Here is a 13673-nt window from a genome sequence, read left to right on the forward strand (position 1 = left end):
GAGGCTACAACCCTGTCTCACTCCTTTCCTAACCACTGCTTCCCTTTCATGCACCTCAACTCTTATAACTGCCATCTGGTTTCTGTACAAACTGTAAATAGCCTTTGGCTCCCCGTATTTTACCCCTGCCATCTTTAGAAATTGAAAGAGAGTATTCCAGTCAACATTGTCAAAAGCTTTCTCTAAGTCTACAAATGCTAGAAACATAGCTTTGCCTTTCCGTAATCTTTCTTCTAAGATAAGTCGTAGGGTAAGTATTGCCTCACGTGTTCCAACATTTCTGTGGAATCCAAACTGATCTTCCCCGAGGTTGGCTTCTACCAGTTTTTCCATTCGTCTGTAAAGAATTCGCGTTAGTATTTTGAACAGTGACTTATTAAACTGATAGAAGAACACACTAGAGAGAACGAATATAATAAAAAAAAGTGTGTGAAATCGTATGTGACTTAACTGCTGATGTCATCAGTACCTAAGCTTACACGCTACTTAACCTAAATTATCCTAAGGACAATCACACACACCCATGCCCGAGGGAGGACTCGAACCACCGAATATAATCAGTCGAGCTTCTTTCTTCATTTGAAAAAGCAAAATCACACTGCTGATACGATTGAAAATGTACTACAAATTATGCACAGAATATCAAAATGTTTTGCTATGAACATCCTTGAGGAATTATAAATTTATATGTACACGAGAAAATAGCCATAAAAATATTAAAATAACATACAGAATTCAGACACAAGTACTACGTAATAACTTTATTGTACTTTTAGAACACGAAAATGGATAAATCGGATGTAACACATGCAACAACCAAAGAAAAGCGCAACAAATTTTAGTTAAAAAAATAATATCGCTGTCCATCAGCACGATCTTTTTAAACTTATAGAGTCGTAACAGTGGAACTGTCAAACTGCTGTCACGTCATAACTAACATTTAATTTCAACATCTTGACACCATTTACGATCAAAATAAAGAAGTGGCAGTTACAAAACAGTCCACTAACGACGCAATATCGACGTCACATCAATATAGATGTGAGTACAAGAGAGCTACTTTAATCCGAATGACATTGGCATCCGTGCCTTTTTCTCACCAAAATTGTAATTGCAAGTACTTGAAAATGGCGATTAAGCCGGATCTCTCTCAAGTCTGTCGTAAAAATGATTAATTATTGTAGGCAGCTATTTGGTGTATGACCGCAAACAATCATGTCGTTAGCTCACGCATATTACGCTGCTGGCCCTAAAGAACAAAAATCCCTAAGTACCTAACAATGGAATAAATGTGCATTACTTTTCCCAGTATACTTTTACAACGGTTAGATATGATTTCTGCCTCAAAATATCTTCAATTAATCATTAATATATCACATCAGGTGTCAACAGCACACTGTGTAAACGTAAAGCCGGCCGAAGTGGCCGTGCGGTTAAAGGCGCTGCAGTCTGGAACCGCAAGACCGCTACGGTCGCAGGTTCGAATCCTGCCTCGGGCATGGATGTTTGTGATGTCCTTAGGTTAGTTAGGTTTAACTAGTTCTAAGTTCTAGGGGACTAATGACCTCAGCAGTTGAGTCCCATAGTGTTCAGAGCCATTTGAACCATTTTGTAAACGTAAAAGTGACGCTGTTCCGTTAGAGTACGGAGGCCTCCCAAGAGCAGTTTTTCCCACCCAACTCGCATAACTGTAAGAAAAAAGGACAGCAGGGACAATGGAACATGACATTTGCGCAACTACTTACTGCGGCATAGGTAACATAGAGGTAGAAAGAAGGACAAGAATACTACGCCACCAAAACTTCAGAAGACGTGAAAGAAATAAAATGAAATCCAGAAAAATGGGTAGAAATGAAAATGTGTGCAAAAGTGAGGAAACCCTAATATATTAGTATAATGGGAAAATTTTTCTCGGAGAATATTAGGGCTTAACGTCCGTCGATGACGAAGTCATCAAATGCATAACATAAGCTCCAGTTGGGGGAGAATGAAGAAGGATATTCGCAGAGTCGTTTCAAAAGAACCATTCTGGCATTCCTGTAAGCACTTTAGGGAAATCATGGAAAACCAAAATATGGATGACCGGACGGGATTTGAACCATCAGCCTGTGTGGTGGGTTCGTTGTGGCTGTGGTGTGAATACCCGTGAGATGCAAAATTTAAAGTCTCCATGATCGGGAAATGGAGTGAAACTCTCTGTGCGATCACATGAATTTACATTTAAAAGGTATCGAAACAAGTCGCGCAATGGATAACGCCCGAACTGAACTGGGGTAGGCTCACCTGCAGGAGTTAACAGCCATACATGAAATACACAGGTCAACCACTGCGCAACACCATATTTTAGTTAGGGAAGGCTTCTAACTATTGATGCACGCTTACAACAGATATTACTTATTTCCCATATCGTGCGTACGGGTGGGAGAACTTCAACAGGATACTAATGAATACAAAGTTAAAGAGTCAATTTATGTCCAGTCCTGATTTTGGTACCAATTTTAGGATCTCCTAATGAAAATTGCCAATGGTCAAGCAAAGGGCATTTCAGAAAGTGCTAAGGAAAAGTGACCTCGAAAGAACAAACACCATTCACAATTACAAAGTGCATCCTTCAAATCGAAAACCTAATTGCGATCATCAGTTACTGAAGTGACTAACTCTGCAAGGCTAACAAATACCACGCGCCTTGAACTTTACCACGGGAAAGCATTTCTGACAGAATTTGTCTAGGACTTGGCAGCGTGTGCGCCGGTTCTGAGCTGCAGTTAATCCTGTACTGGACCAGTCTTGGCTTGTACAGCATGCTAGGTGTGGCAAGACCATCGTTCGAGGAGACAGAAGGCAGAATGAGTCCGAACAGAAATCCAAAATTCCGTCTTATTTTTGGAAAAACTTCTAATCATTCACCAATGATGGTAACGATTCTGAGCACCTCAAATCTCTAGCTAAGGTTTAGACGAGGTTACGACAACTACCCCAATGAAATTTCAAGAGTTCGACGGAGTGCCAGCAAGGGTGAGTCTTTCTGTTTATTTTGTTGGCAGGGATACGGGCAGAAGCCAACCGTCTTTCTAGCCACGTTCCAGAGCAGCTGTTGAGACGCTCCCACGGAAAACTTCCATGAACTGCTTTCTTTAAGTAAAGGAGACATTCCTCCATATGTATTATGTGATCAAAAGTATCCGGACAGCCCTAAAAACATACTTTTTACATATTAGGTGAATTGTGCTGCCACATACTTCCACTTACTCCATATCAGCGACCTCACTAGCCATTAGACATCGTGAGAGAGCAGAATGGGGCGCCCAGCGGAACTCACGGTCTTCGAACGTGGTCAGGTGACTGGGTGTCACTTGTGTCATACGTCTGTACGCGAGATATCCACACTCCTAAACATCCCTAGGTCCATTGTTTCCGATGTGATAGTGAAGTGGAAACGTGAAGGGACACGTACAGCACAAAAGCGTACAGGCGACCTCGTCTGTTGACTAATAGGAGGGTCGTAAGGTGTAACAGGCAGACATCTATCCAGACCATCACAGAGGAATTCCAAACTGCATCAGGATCCACTGCAAGTATTATGACAGTGAGGCAGGATGTGAGAAAACTTGGATTTAATGGTCGAACGGCTGCTCATAATCCACATATCACACCGGTAAATGCCAAACGACGCCTCGCTTGGTGTAACGAGCGTAAACATTGGACGATTGAACAGTGGAAAATCGTTGTGTGAAGTGACGAATCACGGTGCACAATGTGGCGATCCGATGGCAGTATGTGGGTATGGCGAATGCCCGGTGAACGTCATCTGCCAGCGTGTGTAGTGCCAACAGAAAATTCGGACAAGGTGGTGTTGTGGTATGGACGTATTTTTCATAGAGGGGCTTGCACGCCATGTTGTTTTGCGTGTCAGTATCACAGCACACGCCTAGATTGATGTTTTAAGCAACTTCTTGCTTACCACTGTTGAAGAGCAATTCGAGGATGGCTATTGCATCTTTCATCGAGCACCTGTTCATATTGCATGGCCTGCGGCGGAGTGTTTATACGACAATGACATTCCTGTACTAGACTGACCTGCACAGAGTCCTGACCTGAATCCTACAGAACACCTTTGGGATGTTTTGCAATGACTTCATGCCAGCCCTCACTGACCGACATTGATATCTCTCCTCAGTGCAGCACTCCGTGAAGAATGGGCTGCCATTCCTCATAAAACCTTCCAATACTTAACGTATGCCTGCGGGAGTGGAAGCTGTTACCAAGACTTAAGGTGGGCCAACACCATACTGGATTGCAGCATTACCCATGGAGGGCATTTTCAGCCAGGTGTCCGGATACTTTTGATCAGGTAGAGTGTTCATCGCGCCTTCGCACAAGCAGTTTCTAGCCACCCGTCGCGTAAACTGCTGCAGCGTTAGCATGGCCAGCCACGAGGGACGCAGTGAGTTTGGGGGCTGCATTGGCCCTGAAGACCAGGTAAAGCTAGACATTTGTGGCCGTGACGAAGGTCGAATGCTTGTGTCCCTCGGCCGTCTCTCTCTTCTAGGCTGCTGTGCCGAATAAACGGAAGAATACAGCTACAGCTTTTCACAAACCGAAGTGCACAGCTCATTTAATTCATAGCTTTACCATAGGGAATGTGCGGACATGTGCAGTATGCAAGTAGTAACACGAATTACGAAACGAACATTTCAGTTACCAAAAAAATGTTCAAATGTGTGTGACATCTTATGGGACTTAACTGCTAAGGTCTTCAGTCCCTAAGCTTACACACTACTTAACCTAAATTATCCTAAGGACAAACACACACACCCATGCCCGAGGGAGGACTCGAACCTCCGCCGGGACCAGCCGCTTTCAGTTACCCATTCATATGTTAATAGACCTAGGTGGTGCTGTTAGAGCATACAATTATAAATAAAATATGCAGGGGGGTGCTACAATGCCACCTTAAAATCCTTCAACTACGCCACTCATTCGGAAATATTCTCAGAGTTTGGAAATTTTGCGTTTATTACTGAGATCTGCTATCCATACGGGACAGATTTCTTATCAGCTTGAGAAAATAAACGTTTTTCACTCCTTTTCTCTCGTAATTGCTCTGTAAACAGGTGTACCGAAAGCTACACTCATTGGTGACCAACCTCCGTTTGATGCGTAACGTATCTGTAGGACGATAGCCACAGAAAGAGGGAGAGAGAAAGAGAGAGAAACAGAGAGAGAGGGCTAGAGGGTGAGATGGATCGCTGGGAGAGATGGACGCAGGCCGTGACCTGCGAGAAAACTTGTCGGCGGCGATTGTCGATTGTCCGGCGGGCGCGCTGCCCGCCGAGTCGTGCACTCCTGCCGGGAAGTAATTTCCGGCGGCTCTCGTCTCGCCACGCTGTGTTTATTTGAAATATAAATAGGCACTTCGCTCGGCCGCTCGCGTCGCGTCAATCGATAGATAGCGGCCGGCCCCAGGCGGCGCAGCATCCTCCCCGCCACGCTTCTAATTCCGGCGGCAGACACGGCCGCGGCCGGTGCCGGCGTCCATTAATGATGGTCCGCGGGTTGCGGCGTCGCTGCGGCCGACCAACTCTGACAGCACTCCGGGCCTCCCGTAATCTGCGTTGCCCGAGTGGTCCGACGCTTTTATTTATACTCTCCTGACAGCTTCAGCCGTACCTGAGGAATCGGTTCCTAAAATGGACAATTTGGTGAAGAAAACTATTACTGTTCATTTTTAATTTCTCGTCGGGTAACGAATAATCCATTCAAGTTCGGGCATGCAACAAGACAAATACTAGTTGTTCAACTGATATATCAACCGCGTGTCTTCCATTCATCCTCAGTGGAGTACAAGATTGATGACAAGTTGTTTTTACTTATTGTTATTTTATCCCCCCCCCCCCCCCCCCATTAGGGCGGGGATTTGGCCCTCAGTGACACAATACTCCGCCTTTCAGCCAGTAGTTTTTTAGAAAGAGAAAAAAATGACAGAAAAATAAAAATATGGAGGACAGCTAAAAAAACGAAAAATGTGTACAGTTTAAAAACGCTGTTGCAATGAGGTTCCACTCAACATGTGAAGGACCTGCACTGGCTGATAGAGTATTCTGGGAAGAGAGAATATGTTACAAAGGAGCTGTGGGAGAGAAGGTAAAGAGATGAGGGTCTGTTAGGCGAGGAAATTATGGAGATGACAGGTAGGAGGTGAAGCAGATAGTGGGAACACAGACGGTTGGAAGGCCAGCGGGTGAGGAGGAGTAATGGTGTGCGTGAATGGTAGTGATACAAGAAGAAAGGGATAGCTGTGGGTGTAGAGGAGGAAGGAGAGAGGAGTCCTGATACAGAGTGGGATTGGTGGGGAAGGATTATGCTTGGTAGGAGGGGTAACTGCTGAGGCATATTTTATTTTCTCTGAGAGGGAGACAGTTGAAGTTCTGTTGAGATAGTATATGGTGTGTGTGTGTGTAGGTGAAGGGATGGAGGGATGTGTTTGTGAAGTCAGCATACCAGAGGCGGTGATCAGAGACGAGTCAGTTGCTTGTTGGAATGTAGTTTGTGGACGGTAAGGAGATGTGGAGGTGTTCAATGTGGGTGAGGAGGGGTGGTGAGAATTTGATAAGCTGATAGACGATTCATATGGTGGGAGATAAACAGATGCAGAAAGGATCTAGAGCAGGGGCGGGCAGGAATTATGCACGTGTGCGGTGCACATGCACGTGTGCAGTTAACAGGTGTTCTGCGCGCACACAGGGGCAAGCTGGCCACCCGCTTCTCTCCCCTCCCCGCCATACCGTCTCACCGCTTCTTCCTTTGTAATGCGTCTTGTTTCCTGGCCTGCTTATGCGTCTTGTTTCCTGGCCTGCTTTATTGAATGAAGGAATAAGGTTAGTAGGAGTGCTTGAAAGTAATTGTGGTTTGAAAGAGTACCTATTACCTACGATACGTTTTATTTAATTATCACAGGTGGAGTTTACAATACGTTTAATGTCTGCAACAAAATTTCTACACACAGACAAACGCAAAAAGTTACGTAAATTTTAATTACTGATGTTTGCTCCTAATTGAGACTTTCATAACAGAAAAAAATCTCTGACAAACGTATGTCGAGCCAAACATTGGCATTTTCTTCATGGCTTCACGATGGAGACGAGGAAACTCTTGCTGTGGAAAGTCGTGATAAAAATCTATTACACGTCTTGCCAAAAGGAACTTGTCTCTCAGACGAGAATTACGCTGTAGATCTGTTAATTCCATTTGCAAATTCGGATGAATATCATCTACAGAAACAGCAGATTGTATCGAGAACTATTCAGACCCTTGGGATAAGTAAGATATATCCCCAAATCGCTTGAGAAATTCCTCTTTTATTGCACCAAGAACGACAACATACTGAAATTTATTATAATGGCGTTCAATATTAAACTTCCGCTGACCAGCCAGAATACTGTCACATATTATACATTTCCAATTTTCACGTTTTTGCACAGAGAAAAAAGTGCTTCTCCCATTCCTTTTTAAAAGATAGCAAATCTCCAATTCTCCGTTTCCTTGATTCACTCTGCATTTTCCGGTTCTTGAAATACAACGTTCACTACGTAGTGGTCACTTCGCTTCAACGTCCGCAGCTTAGCCTGGTACTACACTGCCGCAACCTGCTGGCTGTCGCCACTGCCCCTGTCGACGATTGCACGCGAGCAGCACACGTGCAGCGCTGTGTGCTCATGAGCCGCGTGCAACGTTTGCCCGCCCATGATCTAGAGGGACTTATAGAACATTGGTGGGGCAGATATCCATGGTACACTGGCATAAGAGAGGATATATCGAATCAGGATTTTGTAGGTGTGGAGAATTGGGGAGGGGTGTAATCTCCAAATTTGGCCTGTTAGTAGTGTTAGTCTGTTGTCGGCTTTCTGTTGGATGGTTAGTAGATGAGGTTTCCATTTTAATTGTCAGTCGAGGGTTATTCCAAGATGCTGTAGTGTGTTAGTCAACTGGATAGGAGAGCCATAAACGGAAAGGTAGAAGTCATGAAGATAGATGGTGCAGGTGGTTTGCCCAGGTTTTGGAGGGTTTGGTCTCGAGAAGCCACTGATTAAACAAGGTGGTAAACAGATTGCGGTGTGTTTGGAGGGATCCTTGGGATTTCTGCAGTGTAGGATAGAGGGCAAGGAAAGTGATGTAATCAGCATCAAGTTGGTCTGATGCGGGTGGATTGGACATGTCAGGAGAGAGGAGAGAGGATCGAGCCTTGGAGCACTCCTCCAGTAGAATGTAAGATATAGGAATATGTATTGTAGCTAGTGACAAAGGATGGGCGATTGTATAGGAATGATGCAATAAGGTGGACATAGCTACTAGGAAGTGCATATGTAAGGTGTTAGAGAAGGAGCCCAGAATGCTGCACATGGTCATAGGCTTTCTCTAGATCAAAGACACAAAAATAGCCGATTTATGGGAATTGGTTGGATGGAAGATGGGCGAGGTGCAAGAGCAGGTCATCAGAGGAGAAAATGCGGCAGAAGCCACATAAGTTAGTCGGAGAAAGGTGGTCTTGGTGCAGGTGTTGATGAGTGCGCCAGGAGAGGGTGTATTCAAGAATCTTACTGAAGACTAAGGTGAGGCAGGTGGGGTGATAGTAGGAGACACCAACAGGGGGTTAGCGCAGTTTGAGAAAAGGTAGAAGTTTGGAGGTTTTCCCAAGCTAAGAATCTGTGGAGAGAATGGTGCTATAAAGGGTCACAAGGATGATGAGAAAGGTCATTCTTTTAGGTGTTAATAGGTGATGTGGTCGTGACCAGGGGATGTGTTCCGTTTTCTGTGAAATACAAGTTGTAAGTCTCATGGTGTGAATGATGTATTTAATTATGTGTGTAATATGATGTCCAAGCACTGGACCCTGGGAGCCAGGGCAGGGCTGCAGTGTTAGTACTTTTGTGGGTGTCACGGAACAGAGAGTAATAAAAATGAGGAGCATCAGGGATGCAGAAGATGTCAGAGAGATAAGATGGAAAGTGGTCAGCTTTGCTCAGGTTATCAGGTATAGGATAGTTGGTGTGGAGGAGCGGTTAGCAAGGTATGATGTTATTTCCTATGAGGAGATGAAATTCACTGCAGTGCTTGGAGGAGTTGTTGTGAAGTGAAATGTTGAACCTGGTGCATGTCTTTTTTTAAATAAATTCTTGATGTGTCTACGTATTTCTGTTGGAGTGTGAGTCTATGCCAGTCACGATCTTGTAGGAAGGAGCAGTAGAGCTGTACATGTGACGAGATTCTAGAAGGAAGAGTAAGGCTTGTTGGGGGAGGGTGGGACTGTGAGAACACATGGGCTTGATTGGGATGTTGGTGGATACAGCGTCTGACAGGGTTTGCTGCAGGAAGGATGTGAATGAGGGATATCATCAGGTTGTTGGGAGGTTAGCGTGGCTGGATTTTGTATGAACTGACGATAAGGTGTCACGTGCAGCCTTACATGCTCCACTGCGACGGCACTGCTCTTGCGGGTCACAGATGCTGATTGGCGGCAAAGAGATACACCTACACACGCGCCACCTATGGTGAAAGTTTTTCAATGTCAATACACTTTACCAGCAGCCGTACACTTAAAGATATTTTAATTCATTCTGAAAGCAAGTAGTTTGGGCAATTCATTTTACCATCTTCAGGCCCCATACGCTTCCTTCAAATCAACGAACTTATCGTATAGCGCCATAAATATTGTGAATTCCAGTCGTTTTACAGACGTAACAGAAACTTACGTCTTCGTATGAAGCATCTGTACAACGATTGGAATTCACGATATCCAGTTTTATGGCTCTATACGATAATTCCGTTGATCTGAAAAAGGCGTATTCGGGCCTGAAGATGGAAAAATGAATTATCAAAACTGGTTGATTTCAGAATAAAATAAAATATATTAAAGTGTACGGCTTTTTGTAAAGTTTATTGACACTGAAAAGTACGTACCAGCCGATGTCCCCTGGCCGTGATGGACCAACAGAGATATGGTGAAAGAGTTGAAACATTCGATTAGCTTAGCGATTAATATTCAGCGGCGATAACACCTTGAATACTTCTCAGCAGTTTAATTACACGAAGAGTCGGATTCCATACCTTATCCCAATTAAAATAATTATCACTTCCTTAAAAACAGAATCCCAAAAGGAAGAGGTGGATCTTGAAATCTTTTCATGCTATTCATCGAATGACCCTTAGCTATACATTGGTCTGCCACATTTGACTTGTCTGGCTGTATCTTCAATATCCCACTGTAACCTGCCCGTCACTTGTCGACATTAATTACAGTGAAAAATTAAACTGCATGTACCTAATGGAAATTTGGTAAAAAGCAATCGTCACAGAAGTTAATCTGTCGGTAAAGAGGGAGGCAGGGTTAGATCTAAGTGAGAGGAAAAATGCAAAAATGCAAATTACATTAACAATTAACTGGCGTTAGTTAAATATTTGAGATTTGGGGAAAATTACGGTCGCCAGTCGTATGGACAACTACTATAATAACTGAAAAAGAAAGGTTAAGGCACATATAATTAGCACTAAAAGCGTGGCAACTGAAGGTTGACAAGTGTTGTGTGAAAACTGAATGTTTGTCATAAGTAACAAATTTCGGTACTCTCTGACTTAATTTAGCAAAGAAATAATAAAACCAGAATATTGAAAGTTAATTTGGTGACTGAAATTAATAGTGAACTTTGTTTCTGAAGCACTACGAAATTAAATGAAATAAGGTTAGTCTTCGGCTACCTCAACAATCATCTCAAAAGAAACTTGAATCTACGCAATTTAGAAATAAGAGATTTAACTTTGTAATTTAATTAAATGATTTTGAACAATTAACAGTAGTAAAATTTAGTACGTACCAAGCTGAGCTGCAGTCACAGTTAAGCTGAAATATGGTAACAAAACTCGCACTCTTAATTTGTGCTTGTGTAATCTAAATATAGTTCTGTTTCGTTATTGCAGCCAGATATGAATACTTTAACTGAACTTTGAAATTAAAGCAGTGAAATGGAATGATATTAGTTTAATACTGGCGTTTGAATTTCAACGACACTCGGGTTCGTTTCGGAAAAGGAAGGGACCCTGCTTGGTAATGCAATTGGGACAATGAGCAACAAAGGTTGATGCTAAGTTGATGTATTTTAGTTATGCAAATGGAACAGTTTGAAAAGCTGAGGTCTGCCATACAGTTCTAAAACTTAACGTGCTTTCAGTCTTCCTTGTTGGTTGATTGAAGGTTTGAAGTCGCCGATGGAGGAGGTGGCGACAATCACTTATTGTCGGCCGTCGCTGTTGCAGAAGCTGGATGTTGGAACGCCTTCTTCTCGACAGGTTCAGCAGGCGAAACGGACTGTTGATATGTGCCAGCTAATGTTTCCCGTCCGCGACGCCGAGCCAGGAACTACCATAGAAAGTCGGGCGCAATTACATGCTGCCAAACCCCGAAAGCGCGGCAACTCGCGGGAGCATCACTCTACACACCTCCTCCACCGCCCTACTCCAGCCAGACTCTGTTATGCCCGCGCTCCATGCGGCCGAGTTAACACTACCCAAGATCCTAAACACTTTGGTTCTCCACACGACCTATGGATGTAATCGGTCGATAGCATAGTTTTCCCTAGGCAAGCGTAAAAATACAAATAATATTTACAAAACAAACCAATTATACATCGACATAAATGCACCAATTATAAATCGATATATATATATATATATATATATATATATATATATATATATATATATTGTAAAACAATTACAATATATAAAGACACTGAAATGTCATATCTTCAGGTAACAAAATAAGGAAAAAATTTATAGTACAATAGATGGAAATAGGGAAATATGCGTTTCCGACGTTACACCACCACCTCTCATGAACGCTGAATTACGTATGACTTACCACAATTCCACATGGAATCAGATACACACCCGCCTAACGTTACAGTAAACCATCCCCCACAGATCACGTAATTGCGTTCTAGAATTCACATTTAATGTTCTGAGAATTTGTTGCTAGGAATAAGCATTCGTTTTAAAAATGTTCTTGAGGTGTGTCAGCTCTTCTTGATAATTTTCATTATGCAGTGTGTCCTGTGCACTAAGGTCTTAAGGACACAAATGGTTTCTTAAGGGCGATGCCCACTATTGGCATACAAATATTTATGCGTAGGCGATGGTTTACGACATGTAGCATGTCCTCGTGTGCTATCAACTTAACGAAGAACGAAAAAATCCAAGAAAAGGAAATAGCCATCTTTCTCCATTTCCAAAGTATATTTAAAACTAGTGTGAATAGAACTCAGAGGGTCGAGAAATCGACGTAATTGATCCATGCCATGAGTCAATACCACAAATTTGTCGTCTACGTATCTCCAGAAGACCGTTGGTTTAGAACCTGCCGACTCCAGTGCCTGGTCCTCGAAGTCTTCCATAAATAAATTAGCAACCAGGGGGGAGGAGAAGGGCCTTCCCATAGCAGCTCTATCACTCTTCTTATGAAATTCATCATTAAACTGAAAATAAGGTGAGTACGTTCTCAGATACATCAGCGATGCTGATGTCGATATGTTGGCCGATAAGAGACGAAGAAGGGAGCCATAGAAATTATATTAACGGATAACTTAATAAATGAAATGAATCTCTCACATGTATTTCGATTTTTGGCTGAACGCAAAGCTAATGAAACAGGAAACACCATCGTCTCTCCTTTTGTGCTGCCTATGTCAACGAGTATGGTTTGAAAAGTTACGAACAACTGTCCAATGTTCCCTTTACAGAAGTTATTCCACTTTTTCCACGGTGTTTTCTTTGCTTTTTCACAAACTAACACCAGGATTCTATACTCAGGAACAGGCACATCATTTGTTATTTTAAATAGTATTATCTACAGTTAATTACATAATTTATTCGTTCAGCTGTTCCCATATTACTGCCAGTGAGTTGGTCGTCCCAGTAGCTCCCCTTTTTGATGTACGTACCGCAGGAAGCGCTGTGAAGCTAAGACCAAATAGCTGCACGAAAAAGAAATGACCGTCGAAAGGACTGACTCAGCATAGAGGAAAGTCAAAACAGCCTTAGATGAAACTAAAGCAAAAATGGTATCATTGAGAGTGTAACGGAAATTCCACTGTTAAATTCAGAGGAAAGAGCGGATAGGTCGGAAGAGTACATTGAAGTCTGTATGAGGAGTTAGAGAGTATGTATGAGTATAATGTATCAGTCTGCCGACATATCATCTGACTTTGGACAAATATTATCCACAAAATTCCGAAGACTGCAAGAGCTGACAAAGGAGAAAATTCTCGAAAAACGGCTTAAAAACTCATGAATACAAGTTGCTCACAAGACTAACATATATAAGAAAGGAAAAGAAAATTGACGATGTGTTAGATGACGATCAGGTTTGGCTTTAGGAAACGGAAAGGCATCAGAGAGGCAATTTCTACGTTGCGGTTGATAATGGAAGCAAGGCTACGGAAAAATCAAGACACGTTCATTAGATTTGTCAACCTAGAAAAAGTGTTCGACAATGTAAAATGGTGGAGCATGTTCGAAATTCTAAGAAAAATAGTAGTAAGCTACAGGGAGAGACGGATAATACACAATATGCACAAGAGGCAAGAAGTAATAAGAGTGGAAGACCAAGAACAATGTGCTCGGAT

The sequence above is a fragment of the Schistocerca serialis genome, chromosome 7, assembly GCF_023864345.2.
Source record: "Schistocerca serialis cubense isolate TAMUIC-IGC-003099 chromosome 7, iqSchSeri2.2, whole genome shotgun sequence".
Taxonomy (NCBI): domain Eukaryota; kingdom Metazoa; phylum Arthropoda; class Insecta; order Orthoptera; family Acrididae; genus Schistocerca; species Schistocerca serialis.